The following is a 17527-nucleotide window of genomic DNA, read 5'->3' on the forward strand; positions in this document are numbered from 1 at the left end:
CATTTACTACAGTGACTATTTTTCAAATTCCTCTTTCTTCTATCAAACGGTGTTAATCGGTCAGGAGACTTTTCAGACTGTATAGATTAACCATAGTCTTCTTTAATCCACTTGATATAAGGAGTCATTATAATCAAGTGAAGGCGTCTACAGGATGGAACGCTGGTCACCGGAGCGAGATGAACACCATCTTGTCTTTAAAAATATGTACTGAAGTTGTTAAGATGGTGGCCACCTCACTTCAGTGACCAGTGTTCCATCCCATAGACTCCTTCACTTGATTTGAAATATAAAAACAATGTAAAGATGAATGTCTTGAAAAAAATACGGTTCTTGCAACCACAGATTGCTCGTCAGAGAAGAAGCACAGGCTTGGCCTTATATTTTACTAACATCCATGGTCTTAGTACCAACCTGAATTCTGTTCACTTCTTCCCCCAGTCAGTATCCCCTCTAGCCCTGTTTTTCACAGAAACCCATATCTTTCCCTCTACTGGATTATCTCCATTTAGTTTTCTTGGTTACCATCTCGTCCCTGCCTGACCTCGGGTAGAGGAAGGTGTCCCGCAAATATGTACCTAAAATCAAGCGCGAAATTTGAAAAGCATGTAAATGACTGACCTTGCAATTGCAACACGTTTATAAATGTCAACAGGAGTCTTAATGACAAAATGTTCTGTCGCATATGTACGTTAACAGGAAGCAGCGGTTTAATAAACTGGTTTCAAATTGTTCATACCCAATCAACAGTTAACTAAGTGATCGGACTCCTCAAGCAAGTGTGCAAGAGCAACGACCCAAAAGTCTTTAGCATTTAACATGTACTTAAATTAAAAAACAACTGAATCCCTCAGTCAATTAAAAGTTGTTAGAAACCACTAAAAAGTAGTAATTAATCTTGCCAAATTAAACTTTCTTCACCACCAAATATCAAATAATCCTGATGAAAATAGATTATTCTGGTTATCCCTCAGTTCTTTCACAAGCCATCATCCATTCCCCCACTAAAATCTTCAGATAGAAATGCGAACATCCTTACCAGTATATTTGCCAGAATTTCTGTCTTAGAGGAAGTCAGTGAGAATGGCCCTGTACTAAAACTTGATTCTCCCAAAATTGCTTCACTAAAGAAAGAGACCAAATACGTTTAATCTACCCTAGACAGTTTACTGATCAACAAAGCTTCAGGTCCAGATGGAATTCCTCCAGTCATTTTGAAAAAGTGTCCCACTGTATTTGCTCCTGTTCTAGCTAAATTATTCAGACTATGCATCCGTCCTTTTTCATTCTCTAATTCTTGGAAAGAAGTCAACATCCCCTGAGTTCCGAAACAAGGAAGTTCCTCTAATCTTCTCTTCTCTTGGTAAAGTATTTGAAATTTTTATTAATAAACACATTGTTATACATCTTGAATTTAACATATTTTGTGACAGACAGTATGGTTTTAGCCACGAAAGATTCATTATTGATATACTCAATCTCCTGATTCATACCACACATCAGTCAATTGACCAACTTGGAGAAATCCATGCAGTAGCCCTAAATATTTCTATGGCTTTTGACAGCAAGTGACACCATTCCCTGCTACCCTAACTGCCTTGTTACAGCTATAATCTTTTGTTCCACTGATTTCCTCATATCTCAGCAACAGGAAGATATGAGTATACGTACATAAGTATATTCCAGTCACCGCTCGACTACTACCGTCGTGCCTCAAGGATCAATCCTTGCTCCACTTCCATTGTCAGGGGTGTAACTAGAGATTTAGGGGCCCGGGGGGCTAGGTTCTTTGCGGGGCCCCCCTCCAACATCTAAATATAGGGGACCCCCCAGAAGCTAGGGCCTGCCGTTGGGATACTGTAAGAGACCTGTGGGCAGGCTTTATAGTGTAACAGTTTAACATTTGTAATCCTTGTCATACCTGGTTTTTAATTACCAAAGTACATTTTTCTGTTTTTTTTTTACAGTGATATTAATGAAACTGGTAATTATTTTTGATGATGTTACGATGGAGGAACCCACCTAACTTCACCCTACCCAGCCTAACCTAATCTAAGGTAAACCTAACTCATCAGCACCAAAAAATTATCATATTCATTAAAGCATTAATAATATTGTAAAACACATCAGGAAAACGTATTTCGGTCATTAAAAACCAGTTATGGCAACTTCTAAATATTGTCCCGTAATCCCCTCAATTCTATGAAATTACAAAAACGAAAAATGACGATAAATAAACACATATTTATATATACTATTACAATAGAAAGTATTTCCAATAATTCATACTCACAGTTAGTCGTAGTCAGTACTGTTGTTTGTTATAAAAGCCAAATTTCAAGAACCGGCGGCTTTGCACTCACCGGTTTCAATGTCAGGTGACGACTGAGACCGTGAGACGTGTCTCAAATGTATTGGAAGGTTTAAGCCTACCCCTTGGCTACAAGTTGTCAGATATCTCATCCTCAAAATTTATCTATATCTCAGCTGGCATTGTTGGGGATGATAAATAAATATATTTTTATATATTAATAAAAAAGCTTATACATTTTTAAGGCCCTTTGGGCTCCATTGGAGGTCTGGAAGGGCAGTTTCAAACAGCCCCCTCCTCCCCCTTCAGGTATGCCACTGCCTATTGTTAATTCATATTAATAATCTCTTGTTTATCACCGTTAATCCCATTCATTCACATGGAAATGATTCAGCACTTCACAGTTCCTTCACAATTAAACACCCATTAGAAAAGTTTGATAACTCTGACTCCCAGCTCAGTATAGCAATCTCCATAAATTAAAGAGTTATCTAAGGTCACTGCATGGGGGCAAAATAATTCTGTCTCATTCAGTACTAAGAAGACAAGAAATATAAACAATTTAACCCGCCGCGTCCCGTTGACGTATATATACGTCCACATGTTTTGTCACTGTCAGTCCCATTGATGTATATAAATGCACATCAATTGCAAGGTCCCTAATTTGCACAATTTTCAATTTTCACACCTGATTTTTGATACATATACACAGGACACCTTCCTCTAAAAGATGCCAGGCAGGGACAATGCCTTAGCCTGCATGACCTCCCCCCCCCAAATGCCATTGTCTCGGCAAATCACCTGTTACCAGTGACCTGGGCAGTAAAGACATGCGCCATGGTACGAACTTCAGGGCCAGAGTGATTCCTCAGTCATTGACAATGTGGAGGACAAAGTTTACGTAGCATTAGAGGAAAAACAGTCAGAAATGATGATCAGGTAATGTCGCCAAAAAAGGTCAGGTATGTTGATGTGTTTGGTGAGTGAAACAATGCTTATATTGCCTATATTACTGTGTGAAAACCAATATACTCTAGTACTACATATAAATTCGTACCAAATAAATAAATAAATAACGTTCATGAGTGGTGTGGAATAGTTACCCTCCCATAGAACTCATTTTCTTTGGAGCCAGCCTGATAGAAAACCCAGTAAGGTAAAGGGTACTGCTACCAGTATCATGTATTTTAAACCTCAGGTGAGCGATTTCTCCATGAATTTTTGTTTCTCACCAAAAGTGGAGGTTTGAGCCAAACATTTTTTTTTTTCCAAAATTGGTCAGGATTGGGGGGAGTCAGTGGTGGAAAATAGGTCGGGACGGGCGGGTTAACCCCTAAAGTACTAATACGATCTATCGATCCTTTTCCAGAATTTCTCTTAGGATCGATAGAGGAGCCTTTGTAAAAAACTGTGGACGCTTGGCTTGTGACTTTATATAGATGCAAACCAATGAGAACTAAGTCTTGAGTAGGGAGGGGGGAGGATCTGGGCCCCATCCCATGGTGGGGGGGGTGATTTCCCCACCACCCTCTCACCACCTACCCCAAACCTTTTGTTCCCTCTCCCGCTGCCTTGCTTGTGACTGGACTCACAGCTCCTACCAACTCTATAAAGCTGATTTTACCATGCCACAGTCCCCCCACCATCCTCCTTCCACCTTCCTCCCTCATTCTCCCCCCTCCACCCCTTCATAATCCCTCCTGCCCTTCACACTCCCTTCATCTCCAGCTACTTTCTTTCTGTGGCTGCATGGTAAACACTTGACATATGAGAATGCTATATCCATTTTCTGGTGCGTAAAATCAAGATCTTTGATTCTATAATACCAAAATTAATGTTGGTGCAATTTGTTTTTCTCTCCCTATATGCAAGGGTTGCCAGTGTCAATTTTTGACGATCTTTGACAGGCTATAGCTCAGTAACCAGTTGGTCTAGAATGCTCTGGTTTGCAGCTTGGTGTGTAATTCAAGCTCCAAACCTTGGGCATAACACTTTTTACTTCTGTAAGAGTTGAAAACTCTGCTCCATATACAGATTTTCATCCAGTACAGTCGAAAAAATCCAGGCCTTTAGGGATTAAAGATGCCTGGAGAGAGCATTATAAGCAGTTGCTGAAAGAGGAGTTTGACTGGAATGGAGAAGGTTTGGAGTCATCGGATCCAGTGTTTGGTCATTAACCATTGATTGAGGCTGCTAGTGTGAGCAGGGCAATAGGCAGGATGCAGCTGGGGACAGCAGCAGGTGTATCTGGGTTGACTGCTGAAATGCTGAAGACCTCAGGCGATACAAAAGTGGGGTTAGTTACTGATTTGATAAATACAATTAAATATGAGTGTATTGACCCAGGGGACTGGGTGAAGAGTGTGACTAAATGTGTACAAAGGGTCTGTAAATGTGTACAAAGGGAAGAGTGATGCCCTGGAAAGAAGAAATTATAGTGGCATAAAACTTTTGGATCAGGTAATGAAGGTAATGGAGAGAGTTCGAGAAGGGATGATTGGAGAAAGACTGAATACTGATGAGATGTAGTTTGGGCTTATGCCAGGCAATGGGATCACTGATACCATATTCACGTAGAGAGAGCTTTAGGAAAAATATATAGAAAAGAAAAGGGATCTGAATTGTTTCTGTTGCTTTACTGACAGAGTCCTTAGGGAGGTAATGAAGTGGGCAATGAGAAAGCTTGGGATCGAGGAGTGGCTGGTTAGAGTGGTTATGGCTATGTATGTGGGAGTTTGTACCCAGGAGAGAATAAATGGAGATTTGAGCAATGAGTTTTGCATGAATGTTGGTATGCATCACGGTCAGTCTTGAGCCACTTATTGTTTATCATGGTGCTTGAAGCCCTGTCGCATGACATAAGAAATGGACTCCCATGGGAGATGTATGTCGACGATTTGATATTAATTGCAGAGAATGAAAGGGAGGTGGAGGAAATATTTAGGAGGTGATGAGATGGTATGAAGCACAAGGGCTTGGGAGTAAATGCAGATAAAACACAAATAATGGTATCTAGGGCCGGTGGTGGTATTGCCAGAGAATAGGGGGAGTGGCAATGTGCAGTTTACCACACGGGAGTGGGAAGTAATTCAGTCTTGTGCAGTGTTTGTGATAAGCGGCTGCATAAGAGATTTAGTGGTATTAGAAAGAGACTGCAAGATAATGCTGATTTCATGTATGCAGTGTGAAGGGGAGAGGGTGTGGAGACTGTGAAAGGATTAATCTTAATGATGAGTCTCTTGAGTGTATGGAAGGGTTTTCTTACTTGGGAAACATGTTATGTGCTGGAGGTGGGGTTGGAGCTAGCTCTGTGGCTAAAGTAAGGAGTGGTGGGGAGAAGTCCAGGGAGCTGTTGCCTCTGGTGACACTGAAAGGACTTTCCCTCTTTGCGAAGGTATCTTTGTATGCGGCATGTGTTAGGAGTGTAATGCTATATGGTTGTGAGGCCTGGGCAGTAAAAGAAGAGGATATTCATAGGCTCAGACGTGAAGATATGACAGTGATTAGGTGGATGTGCAGTGCATCCTCGAATGTGAGACCTGGGGGAGCTAGGTTTATGATGGAGGAGTTAAGAGAAAGGATGGGACTGGAGTGTATTGGTGTTCTTAACCTGCCCCATCCCGACCACTTTCCCACCACTGACTCCCCCCAGTCCCGACCATTTTTGGATTTTTTTGGGGGGGGCTCAAACCTCCGCTTTTGGTGAGAAACATAAAAAATTCATAGAGAAATCGCTCACCTGAGGTTTAAAATACTCGATACAGTTAGGAGTACCTCCTTACCTGACTGGGTTTTCTAACAGGCTGCCACCAAAGAAAACGAGTTCTATGGGAGGATAACTATTTCACTCCACTCATAAACGGTATTTATTTATTTATTTACTTGGTACGAATTTATATGTGGTACAAGAGTATATTGGTTTTCATGGAGTAATATAGGCATTATAAGCATTGTTTCACTCACTAACTCATCACCATACCTGACCTTTTTTTGCCACATTACCTGATCATCATTTCTGACTGTTTCTTTCTCTAATGCTATGTAAAGTTTGTCCTCCACATTGTCATTGATTGGGGAATCACTCTGGCCCTGAATTTCGTACCATGGCATGATATGGCTTTACTGGCCAGGTCACTGATAACAGGTGAATTGCTGAGACAATGGTGAGCAGGGGGGGGGGAGAAGGTCATGTTGGGTAAGGCATTGTCCCTGCCTGGCGTCTTGTAGAGGAAGGTGTCACGTGTAAACGTACCAGAAGTCACTCGCGAAAATTGAAAATTGTGCAAATTAGGGACCTTGCAATTGATTCGCGTTTATGTACGTCAACGGGATTGGCAGTGACAAAACGTGTGGACGTTAAAGAACGTCGACGGGACGCCGCAGGTTAATAGGAGGGATAGACTGAGATGGTCTGGGTATGTGGAGAAGCTGTGGGATGAGCGTTGGGTGCAGAAAGTGAGAAGTGTGAACGTTGGGTGCAAGGTTACGAGTGACAGACCTTAAAAGACCTTGGACAAGGTCATAGAGAGTGACCTCAGGGATAAGGGATGAATAGGGAGGCTGCCAGAGATCGAGCAGCATGGAGAGCTGCCATTAGGTGACCCAGGCCAACGCATGCAAGCATGTTGGAGTCTTCGTTGTGAGATGAATTAGCAATTAGTAGTTCCGACTGTGATAATATCTCGAAATTTCTTCCATAAATAATTAACCTATTAAGTACGATAACGTCTTTTTGTATATTTATTTTTGTGTTTGTATGAATGTATGTATGCCAACAAAATATCTCATGAATGTCTGGTCCAATTATGAGCAAAAGAGGTCAGTATGTTGCGTGGCAGTCTTTTAAGAAGTGACTTGATTTTGATGTAGATCTACCAAAAGCCAAAGGTCTCAGATCACATAAGGAAAAAAAAAAAGAAGAAAAGAAAGACAGAAGGAGAAATAGTAGCCGGTGTTATAGCCTGAATGTCAGGTCCGATATGGGTTCAAAATTTTCACATACAATTTCTTGGGTTAGGGAAGCAGTGACTTGAATCTGGCACAGCAAGGTCAAGATCAAAAGGTCATGGATCAAGGTTAATTTTCAAGATGTGGCGTTATTTCATGAATGTTTGATCCAGTTCAAATCAACATTGACAGACAGGTTGGTGTGGCAATGGGTAGAAGTAATTCATCATTTTCTTTTTTCCAGGTGGGGAGGGGGTCCAGGCAGACCAAAAGTATTCATCACAGGTAAGAATTCAGGCATGGCATTGCTGAGGTCTTGTCATCCTCCCTTGTATTATGTTATATTCTTCCTGTCTCTAGTCGATTATTTTTCTAACCACCGGAAAGACTTTTTTGAACTGGAGACAATAGACGAACCTTTACTCAACTCTTTAAAACCAAAGGGCATTTCCTAGGTTAAACAATGAACACCAAGAAAATGCAGCACCTTTGCCCTTCAATTAGTCAGAGAGTCGAATATTTAACCTTTTTGTTATTAATTTAAGGAAGAAAGAACCAAAGGCCAGGAGCCCACAAACCGTTCCTTCCTAGGGAAAAAAAATATTAAAGAGAGCCATATTCAAGATCCGTTCTTCTCAAGATGACTGGACACACTGCTTTTGAAAGACTGGAGATCATAGGAAGTAGGAAATAAAGAGGGAGACTGTTCCAGAGTTGACCTGTTGCATAAATGAAGGACTGGAAGTAACGATTAACTCTTGCATTAGAGAGTTGGACAGAAAAGGGATGGGAGTTTCCTGCTAGACGGGTGCTACGTGCCCGTCATAGAGGTGCAGGGATGTAAGCAGACAGTTCAGAGAAGCGGTAACCATTGAAGTAGCGATAGAAAAGAAATAAAGATGCAACAATGCGGTGAAAAAAGCCAGTAAGAGGAGAGTTAATGAGACTCCACCCTATTGAGAAGAGCTGTATGTGGGGAGCCTCCCCACACATGAGAGTTGAAGTTTACACATGGGCGAATAAAACCCGTCTATAAAGTCAACAACTGTGCAGGGGTGTAGAAGGTACGGAGTCATCTTAGTGCACCAAATCTCTTGGAAGCAGATTTTACAAGAGATTTAATATGATCTCTTCAAGATAACTCCCGAGAGAATGAAACCCCAAGTATGTTTTAGGAGGTTGCAGAATTGAGCTGGATATTATTAAACATAAGTGGGTACTCGTGTGAAAGATTTTGTTGGGTTGATAGGTGTAAGTACTGAGTCTTTGATGCATTAAAGACAATGAGGTTACTTTTACCCCAGTCAGAGATACGAGCCAAGTCAGACATTAGGTGTTACATAGCCTCATCCCTTGTTTGTTGAAGTAACTGCTGAGATGGGAACCGAATTGAAAGGTGAAGGGTGGAATCATCAGCGGATGAGTGGATAGGGTTAGATGAACAGATTAGGTCATTGATGAATAAAAGGAAGAGAGTTAGTGATAAGACAGAGCCCTGAGGACGCCACTTTTGATAGAGCTAGGAGAAAAACGGTGGCCGTCTACAACAGCAGCTATTGAATGACCAGAATGGAAACGATAGACAAAGGCACAGATAGAAGGATAGAAACCATAAGAGGACAGTTTGTTAATTCAAGATTTATGCCAGACTCGATCGAAAGCCTTTGAAATGTCAAGTGCAATGGCAAAGCTTTCGCCAAGTCCCGAAAAGAGGATGACTGACCAAGAGTCTGAAAGGTTGGTGAGAAGATCGCCAGTGGACCGTCCCTGACGGAACCCATACTGACGATCAGAAAGAAGGTTGTGATATGAAAGATGCTTTAAATATTTTCTGTTAATAATAGACTCGAAAACTTTTGAGACACAGGGTGTTAGAGCAGTTGGGCGATAGTTAGAGGGTTGGGAATAGTCACCCTTCTTTGGGACTGGTTGAATGAGAGCAAACTTCCAGCAAAAAGGAAATGTACAAGTTGATAGACAAAGGCGAAAGAGTTTACCTATGCAGGGTGTAAGCACAGAAACACAGTTCTTGAGGACAACAGAAGAGACCCCATCAGGCCCTTACGCCTTGTTAGAATGAAGGCCAGTGATGGCAGAAAATACATCAGTTGAAGAAATTTTAATGTCACCCATAAGGATGTCAGAGTGGGGAAGAGATGGAGGAACAGCACCGGAATCGTCTAAAGTGAAACCTTGAGTTTTGATAAATTTTTCTCCAAATCGAATAATTTCTTCCTTCCCTGATCATTAGGATTTTCATCACGTTAAGTCCAACTAGGATCAAAATTGTTTTAGGCTTGCCATTCACACACTCACACACACACACACACACACACACACACACACACACAGAAGCGCAAACAATACATTCCCAAGCTACTTCGCGCAGTATCAAGGATAATTAATCAACTACTGGAATTAGCGAGATTTATCTTAAAAAATAATGTTTCCTGACTCAACAGACAAAATCTGGGAAACAAAATCAATTTACATAACAGAGCAAACAAGCATTGGATTAACAAGTCCGTCATTTTTACTAAACTCTTACTACCTTCCAACGGTTTCATTCATTGTAGAGAGACTTTTCTGACTGTAGGATGTAAGTTAAGAGTTCATAAATCTCCTTGAGCACGAATACTCTCTACAAGTTTACATTTTCTGCAAGATACAAGAATAAACTATTTACCATTGCTGAGTGACTAAAAGAACAACTAATTATTAAGGAAAAGTAATAAAGAATGCAAGGGGGTGAGAGAGTGTAATGGAAAGAGGGTTCACTCGTGGGTTGGGACAGAGTTGTCTCGTAGTCCTTGTGTCGAGGCCACCCTCACAAGCTGAGATGTCGTACAGAAATAGATTGACAAATGTAAACAACAAAAATTATATAGTTCGTCCACCACTGTTTTTTTTTTTTTTTTTTTTAATGTGTCCGACTCTGGGCAAAGGCTTCAGGGCCTATTTCTTGGGGACAGTGGCCTATCCTAAGGCCCAGTAGTCCTCTTACACCTTCACATGTCACCACTTTGGCGCTAACACCCACCGTCCATATTGAATACATGCTAGGGCAGTCTCATATAGGACTAGTGTATTGGTATTAGCAGGGGTACTTTTACATGTCGGCGGGTCTTCTGGTAGATCAGGAAAGTCTGCTTTTATGAAATTCAAATCCTAAAACTATTTTCCCTGCCCCAGCCAGGATTCGAACCTGGGGCTTAAGCTATTTTCTCTGCCCCAGCCGGGATTCGAACCTGGGTCAATTACGACTGCAGGCCGCCTGTCTACCGATTCTGCTACCACCTCCTCCGATGGAAATTCTTTTTTTTTTTTTTTTTTTTTTTTTTTTTTAAGTCCATTTCCCACACCTCAAAAGCAGAACAATACAACATTACGGCACATTTTTTACAATAGACAGTTTCGTTCCAAGCACCATATTTCGTCACCAACGCAGATCATAGTCGTTCCTAAGCAAGTAAAATGATCCAGATAATGGAAGAACGTAAATAGAAATGACGCACTCAGGCTGAACTATTAACCTCTTCACTGTGATGATGATGCCTTATAAAATCAGTCTTACTTACATCAGACAATATTTGTAACTTGGAAAAGACCTAGAATAATGAAGAGAGCATAGGTATTTTTGCAACATAGATCTAAATTCACCTAATTAGTTTGAATTACCCTGAATGGACGTTGTTGGGACTGAAAGAACTTATCATTATCTAAATAGACTCAGTATTAATTGGCTATGGTATGCAGGGAGAATAGGAATCCGAGTGATGGAAGCTTAAAAGAGCCGTACATTCAAAGCGAATGCAGGAGCAAAAATAAATATACCTTCACTGACATTCATTGTCCGCATTCCTCTCAGCATTTCTACTCTCTCTCTCCCTCTCTCCCTCCCCCTCTCTCTCTCTCTCTCTCTCTCTCTCTCTCTCTCTCTCTCTCTCTCGGATTTCCTCGAACAGTGTATTTTCCAGCATTCGTGTTTCTCCCTCCCTCAACTCCTCATCCTTTCTTTATATTTCTCCCGATAACTTATGTTTATTCCCTCCTTCTCTCTATGTTTGATTCTCACTATCACCATCTGACATTGCTTTCCTTTTCCTTCATCTATCCTTCTTTAGCCTAAGCCTCCCACCCATTTTCTCCTTCTCCATGTCCATCAAATTCATCTATCTCTCTCTCCTACCTCTTTTCTCCGATCTTTTTATGTTTTCCAATCTTGCTTCTCCTCTCCGTGTCTCTTCCCCTCCCCTCACTTGTGTCCTTCCCTCCCACCCTCGCTTCCTATTCCTCAGTCTGTGTCCCTCTAATCTCCAATCTCCACCTATGTCCCTCCCTTCCTGCACCTGTGTCCTTTCCTCCCTCCCTCTCTCTCCATAAATCTGTTTGTCTTCCTCATAGGCATGCTTTCTTCCCTCCTTCTCCTTCCATCTGTTTCCTTTCCTCCCATTATCTGTGTCTGTCTCTCCTTCCTCCTCCCTTAATTTGAGTTCCTCTCTCCCTTCCCTTCCCTCCACCTGTCTCATTCTATCATCCCCGGTTTTTCTCACTTCATCCATGTCTCCCTTTCCCTCCTTCCATCTACTTCTTTTCTTTCCTTCCAAACCCTCTGTCTACGTCTCTCCCTCCCTCCTTTCATCTATGTATCTTTCTCACTCCACCTAGTCTTACCCTTCTTCCACTTGTGTCCTCTTACCCTTTCTTCCCTCTTTCTCTCCCTATTTCCTTACCCGTCTATGTCCCTCATCTTCTATCTCATCCTCTCTGTCTGTCTGTCTGTCACCCCTATCGGTCTGTCTGTCTGTCTGTCTCTCTCTCTGTTTCCCTTCTTTTCCGGGTCTTTCAATTTCTCTTTTCCCTTCCCCTCCCCCTCCCCTTCCCCCCAAGTCTACTTCTCATCCTTCTAGCCAATAAAATGAAACTTTGAAAGTTTCTTGGCTCGTATTTCTGGCTGTGGTCCGTCCTGCCCCCCTGCTGCCACCATCACCTCGGCTGCCGACGGCAAATGGGATGGAGATAATGAAAGAAAAAAAAAAGGGATGGTGGATTAGAAAGGGAAGTTGAAAAGTTATGGAGAAGGACCCTCGAGCAGAGATACGGAAAATGAAGGGATAATATAGTAAATGAGAGGGAAGAATTTAAGTTCGTTTGTGTGTATTAGAGAGAGAGAGAGAGAGAGAGAGAGAGAGAGAGAGAGAGAGAACAACGGACGTGTTGTACAATGGGATAAGGCACCCGAGATGCAGTTACAATGTATCTGTCAACGCTTCGAAGTAAACTTACGATCAGCACAAAAATGAATTGCTATCAGAAAACTCCATTGCACATGACATTGTTAACTTCCATTACGTCGTTGGTGCTGATATAAAAATACTTTCGCAAAGTTGCAGCTGTTTGTTTCAAATACTTTTATGCTATAAAGCAGTAGGAAACTAAGGAAAAAGGGAGAAGAGTGAAAAAAGTTAAAACGGCTATTGGAAAGAAATACATTCTCTCTCTCTCTCTCTCTCTCTCTCTCTCTCTCTCTCTCTCTCTCTCTATTAAGGTGTATCGTAAAAATTATATTTTGATATTTCTTTGTCTCACCCCTTGCTTTTATTCCACTCCCGATAAAAACAAGGCATACCTATTTTCATTCCATTTGGATGATATTTACTAGTCGCCCAGGAGCAGGAAAGTTTTAGCCCCTTGTCACCCATTGTTGTTGCTCTATACTCTGAATCATCAAATGGCAAGCGTTCATGCTTTCATGGAATATGCTAGCTTGTTTCAGTGTTCAGTAAAGGTGTTGCAGTATCAGTATTAATTATTTTTTTTATATAATTCCCAGATCTAAACTCACAAGACAATGTACTTGCATGGTTCAACAGTTACAGAAATAAATGGAAGCAAAGCACCGTAGAATCGACAGGTCTTCGGGTACTTTATGCATCTTTATAGAGAGCAACGTAAAAAGAAAAGTGATGCATTTCGTGAAACATTTTGCGCAGTGAAGACATTGTGGGATAAAGCAAATATACCATCTCGACAGCAATACCACTGTATCAAGAACTTGGAAAAGATCTTCACAGCTTCTTGGACTGGGCTGAAGAAGCACTCTTCCTGTGCAAAGGAATATCACAAGGAAAAGGAGTAGTTGTTTTTGGATTCACTTTAAGATTTATTTGACATTGCTCTTGCTGGATTTATTTGACATTGCTCATGCTGATGCCAAATGGCGTGTACCTCATGGAGAGGACTAGGAATTTCTCCTTTTTCAGCGTCAGAAAAGACGTCCTGGAAGCATAGGGAGACCACGTGATTCGCCAGAAAAAGTCAAGGGTCAACAACAACAGGAGGAAACTACTGAGAAGTTGAGATACTACTGAGAAAATCATCGTGGAATCCTTCTCATCCAGTTTTGAGGCTGAGATCAAGAGTGAAGGAGCATGTGCTGGACCATCCACATCGCTTCTGATACCTACACATCTCCCTTTTCCTCCAAAACGATGAGCGGTGAGAAACATTATGATGAAGGACTTATCAGCTGCTCTCGACCATATAAACATATCCTCCCACAAGGCAACGTATCTTCCGATGGAGACTGCTGTCAATTTAGGTCATGATCCTCGTTAATTGAACATCAATCCATCAACCATACACCTCCAAGGAGCCCAGTTTCATGCCCAAAGGGCTCAAGAACTGAAGTGTGAGCTCTAAGGAAATATAAAATTGACGGTGCACTGGCTTGGAAAACTTATGGAGGATCTTACTTCAAGGGAACATGTGGATCGTCTTCCAATACTGGTGTCTGGCTTCAGGATAGAGCAACTGTTGGGAGTGCCAAAGTTTCTTTCTGGGACAGCAGAAGCCCAAGCCCACGCCATTATGGAGTATCTTGATTTCTTCAGCCTGATCCAGCAGATCAGTTTCATATGCTTCGACACTACCGTGTTGAAGATGGGCCAGCGTGGAGGAACCTGCACTATCCTTCATAAAAAAAAATGGACGAGATTTGCTTTACCTGGCCTGTCAGCACAATGCGATGGAGTTTATCATGGGAGCAGTATTCGAAGCATCCATGGAGACCACTTCAATGGGACCAGATATTTCGCTCTTCAAGAGGTTCTGGGACCACTGGAATTTAATAGATCAAGTGAAGTTCAAAATGGCAAATACTGATGAGGTAGCCAAGGCAACAATTTTCCAGGCAAGGATGTATCTCCTCTGCTTTGCCATGTCTCAGTAAAACTAAGTATGAGATGATTCTCAGGAGTTTTTGCACCTTTCCATTATCTTTCTCAGCGGGACTCTGAAGAAGGGACTGAATTTTCGGGCTCCAGGGGCAGTACACCGTGCTCGATGGATGGTGAAAGTCACATACTCCTTGAAGCCGTATCTCTTTCAGAGCCAGTTCCAGATGATGCAGCCAGAGGAGTGCAGAGTAAGAGATCTGTCCCTCTTTTCCATCCACATCTACTTGAAGGCCTGTGTTTCAGCTCCATTTTAGGCTCAAGCTCCCCTCAGTGACTGGATCTTGATGCAGCAGCTCATCAAGTACCCCAACAAGAAAATCTCTGAAGCCACCATGAAGAAGCTGGCCTCTCATCTATGGTATCTTTTGGAGGAAGCAGTTGGTCTTGTTTTCTGTGATGACAGGATCATTGTTGAACAAAGCGTGGAATGGAGCTGGCACTAGACAGGGAAGCTGCAGAGTCACTACTGAAGAGACCTCAAATACCCGAAACTGCTTTTGTCAGAGATGTTTTGGATGACCCGGTTTCAATCAACGCTAGAACTTTTTTTTTCCAGACTTGGCCTTCCCAGTGACTTTCTCCAGGATGACCCCATTTCCTTGACAGAGAATGCAGCTAACACTCAAGCTCGTGATATAGTCTACAAGCTCCCCATTGTGAATGATAGGGCTGAGCGAGCTGTGGCCCTCAAAAAGGAGCTGAACAAGTAGCTCAAAAAGAGGGACGACATTGGTTTCCTACCCCTGCCAAGGGATTTCTTACCGAAGGGAAAGCTTCAGTGTGAATTTCTACGCTTGAAGTATAACTTATTAGCATATGCAATTGTGTTATAATTTTCGGTGTCCCAGGCAACCCCTAAATATTTAATTTAAAAAAAATGCTTTTTGGTTGCATGGTTTTTTTCCACCAAGTGGAACAAATCTGACGGGTGAGTCCATGAAAATTCTTACTTTGAGTTTTTTCCTCGTACTCTAGACACAGCCTAATATACATACAGTACATACATATACAGTATATATGGGGTGATTCACGAATTTCTCCGGAAGCTCTGGGAAATGCAAGCTTATGCAGTTCTAAGCTTAAAACACTCTATATGTATAGGTGTTTAATGTAATAGTTTACAAGTGGGGAAAAGCGGGAGGCGGGTGGGCTGGTGGCGACCCATCACTGTGTTGCCTCCCATCTCCTCTCTCCACCTACATCCCTCCCTTCCTGCACATGTGTCCTTTCCTACTTCCACCTGTCTCGTTCCCTCCCTCCCTCCCTCTCTCTTCATTTATCTGTTTCTCTTTCTCATGAGCATGTTTTCTTCCCTCCTTCTTTCATCTGTTTTCCTCCCTCCCTCCTTCCCTTCATCTGTGTCTGCTTGTCCTTCCCCCTCCCATCATTTGTGTTCCTCTCTCCCTCCTCTTCCCTCCACCTGTGTCTTATTCTACCATGCTCAGTTTTTCCCCCTTCTTCTATGTCTCCCTTTCCCTCCTTCATTCTGCTTCTCTTCCTTTCTTCCAAATCCTCTGTCTATGTCTCTCCCTCCGTCCCTTCATCTGTGTACAAGGTGCTACCCAAAAGTTTCAGTAATGTGAACAGAGCGAGCCGACCGTTTGCAGCTTTGCTTTTTGCCGCTAGGAGGAGTCAGCAGCACCCCTTGTCAGTCAGTGTGGCCCCGGTCGTGTCTGTGAGCGGACGTGTTGTTGAGCTATGCTTGCTATTGTAATGTGGTGTGTAGGTGGTTTGGCGGTTTTGCAATGGCGCAGCATTGTCAAGTCGATGATGATTGTTTTCTTTGATATCCAAGGGATTGTTCACAAGGAATTTGTCCCACCCGGTCAATCTGTCAGCAAAAAGTTTTACTGTGAAGTTTTGCAGCGTCTGAGGGAGAACATCCACCGCAAATATCCAAAACAATGCCCCCACCCACACATCAATTCTTGTCTGGCAGTTCCTGGCTTCCACTAACACGGTAGTCATTCCCCACCCACCCTCTTCGCCTGACCTTGCCCCCTGCGACTTTTTCCTGTTTCCCAAGCTGAAATTACGACTGAAAGGGCATCAATTTGACTCAATTGAGGAGATCCAGACAGAATCGCAGGAGGTGCCCAAGGCCATCACGCCTGATGCCTTCCAGGGATGCATGGACTCGTGGAAAAAACGCTGGGACCCTGTATACAATACATGCCCAGGAGGACTACTTCGAAGGCGACAGAGAGAACTAGGAGGTAGGGTAACGTATTTTCCTATAATATTCAAATTAACAGAACTTTTGGTAACACCTCTTTTCCTTTTTCAGTCGACCTCAATCTTTCCCTTCTTCCACGTGTGTCCTCTCTCTCTCTCTCTGAATTTCATTCCTGCTCTATCTCCTTCATCTTCGACCTCGGCTTCTCTCTCTCTCTCTCTCTCTCCTTATCCTTCCTCGTCTATCTTCCTCATCTTCTACCTCATTTCTCTCTCTCTCTCTCTCTCTCTCTCTCTCTCTCTCTATTTCCTTCCCCCTCTATCTCCATATTTCGACCCCATCTTCTCTCTCTCTCTCTCCATTTCCTTGTCTACTCCCTCATCCTCGACCTCATCTTTCTCTCTCTCTCTCTCTCTCTCTCTCCATTTCCTTGTCTATCTCCCTCATCCTCGACCTCATCTTTCTCTCTCTCTCTCTCTCTCTCTCTCTCTCTCTCTCTCTCCATTTCCTTGTCTATCTCCCTCATCCTCGACCTCATCTTTCTCTCTCTCTCTCTCTCCATTTCCTTGTCTATCTCCCTCATCCTCGACCTCATCTTTCTCTCTCTCTCTCTCTCCATTTCCTTCCTCCTCTATCTCCCTCATCTTCTACCTCATTCTCTCTCTTTCTCTCTCTCTCTATTTCCTTCCCCCTCTATCTCCATATTTCGACCCCGTCTTCTCTCTCTCTCTCTCTCTCTCTCTCCATTTCCTTCCTCCTCTATCTCCCTCATCTTCGACTTCATCATCTCTCTCTCTCTCTCTCTCCTTCCCTGTTTCCCTCCTTTTCCTGGTCTTTCAATTTCTTTTCCCTTCC

Source organism: Coenobita brevimanus, chromosome 29 (assembly GCF_032717465.1).
Source record: "Coenobita brevimanus isolate Jiangsu-jjx chromosome 29, ASM3271746v2, whole genome shotgun sequence".
Classification (NCBI taxonomy): Eukaryota; Metazoa; Arthropoda; class Malacostraca; order Decapoda; family Coenobitidae; genus Coenobita; species Coenobita brevimanus.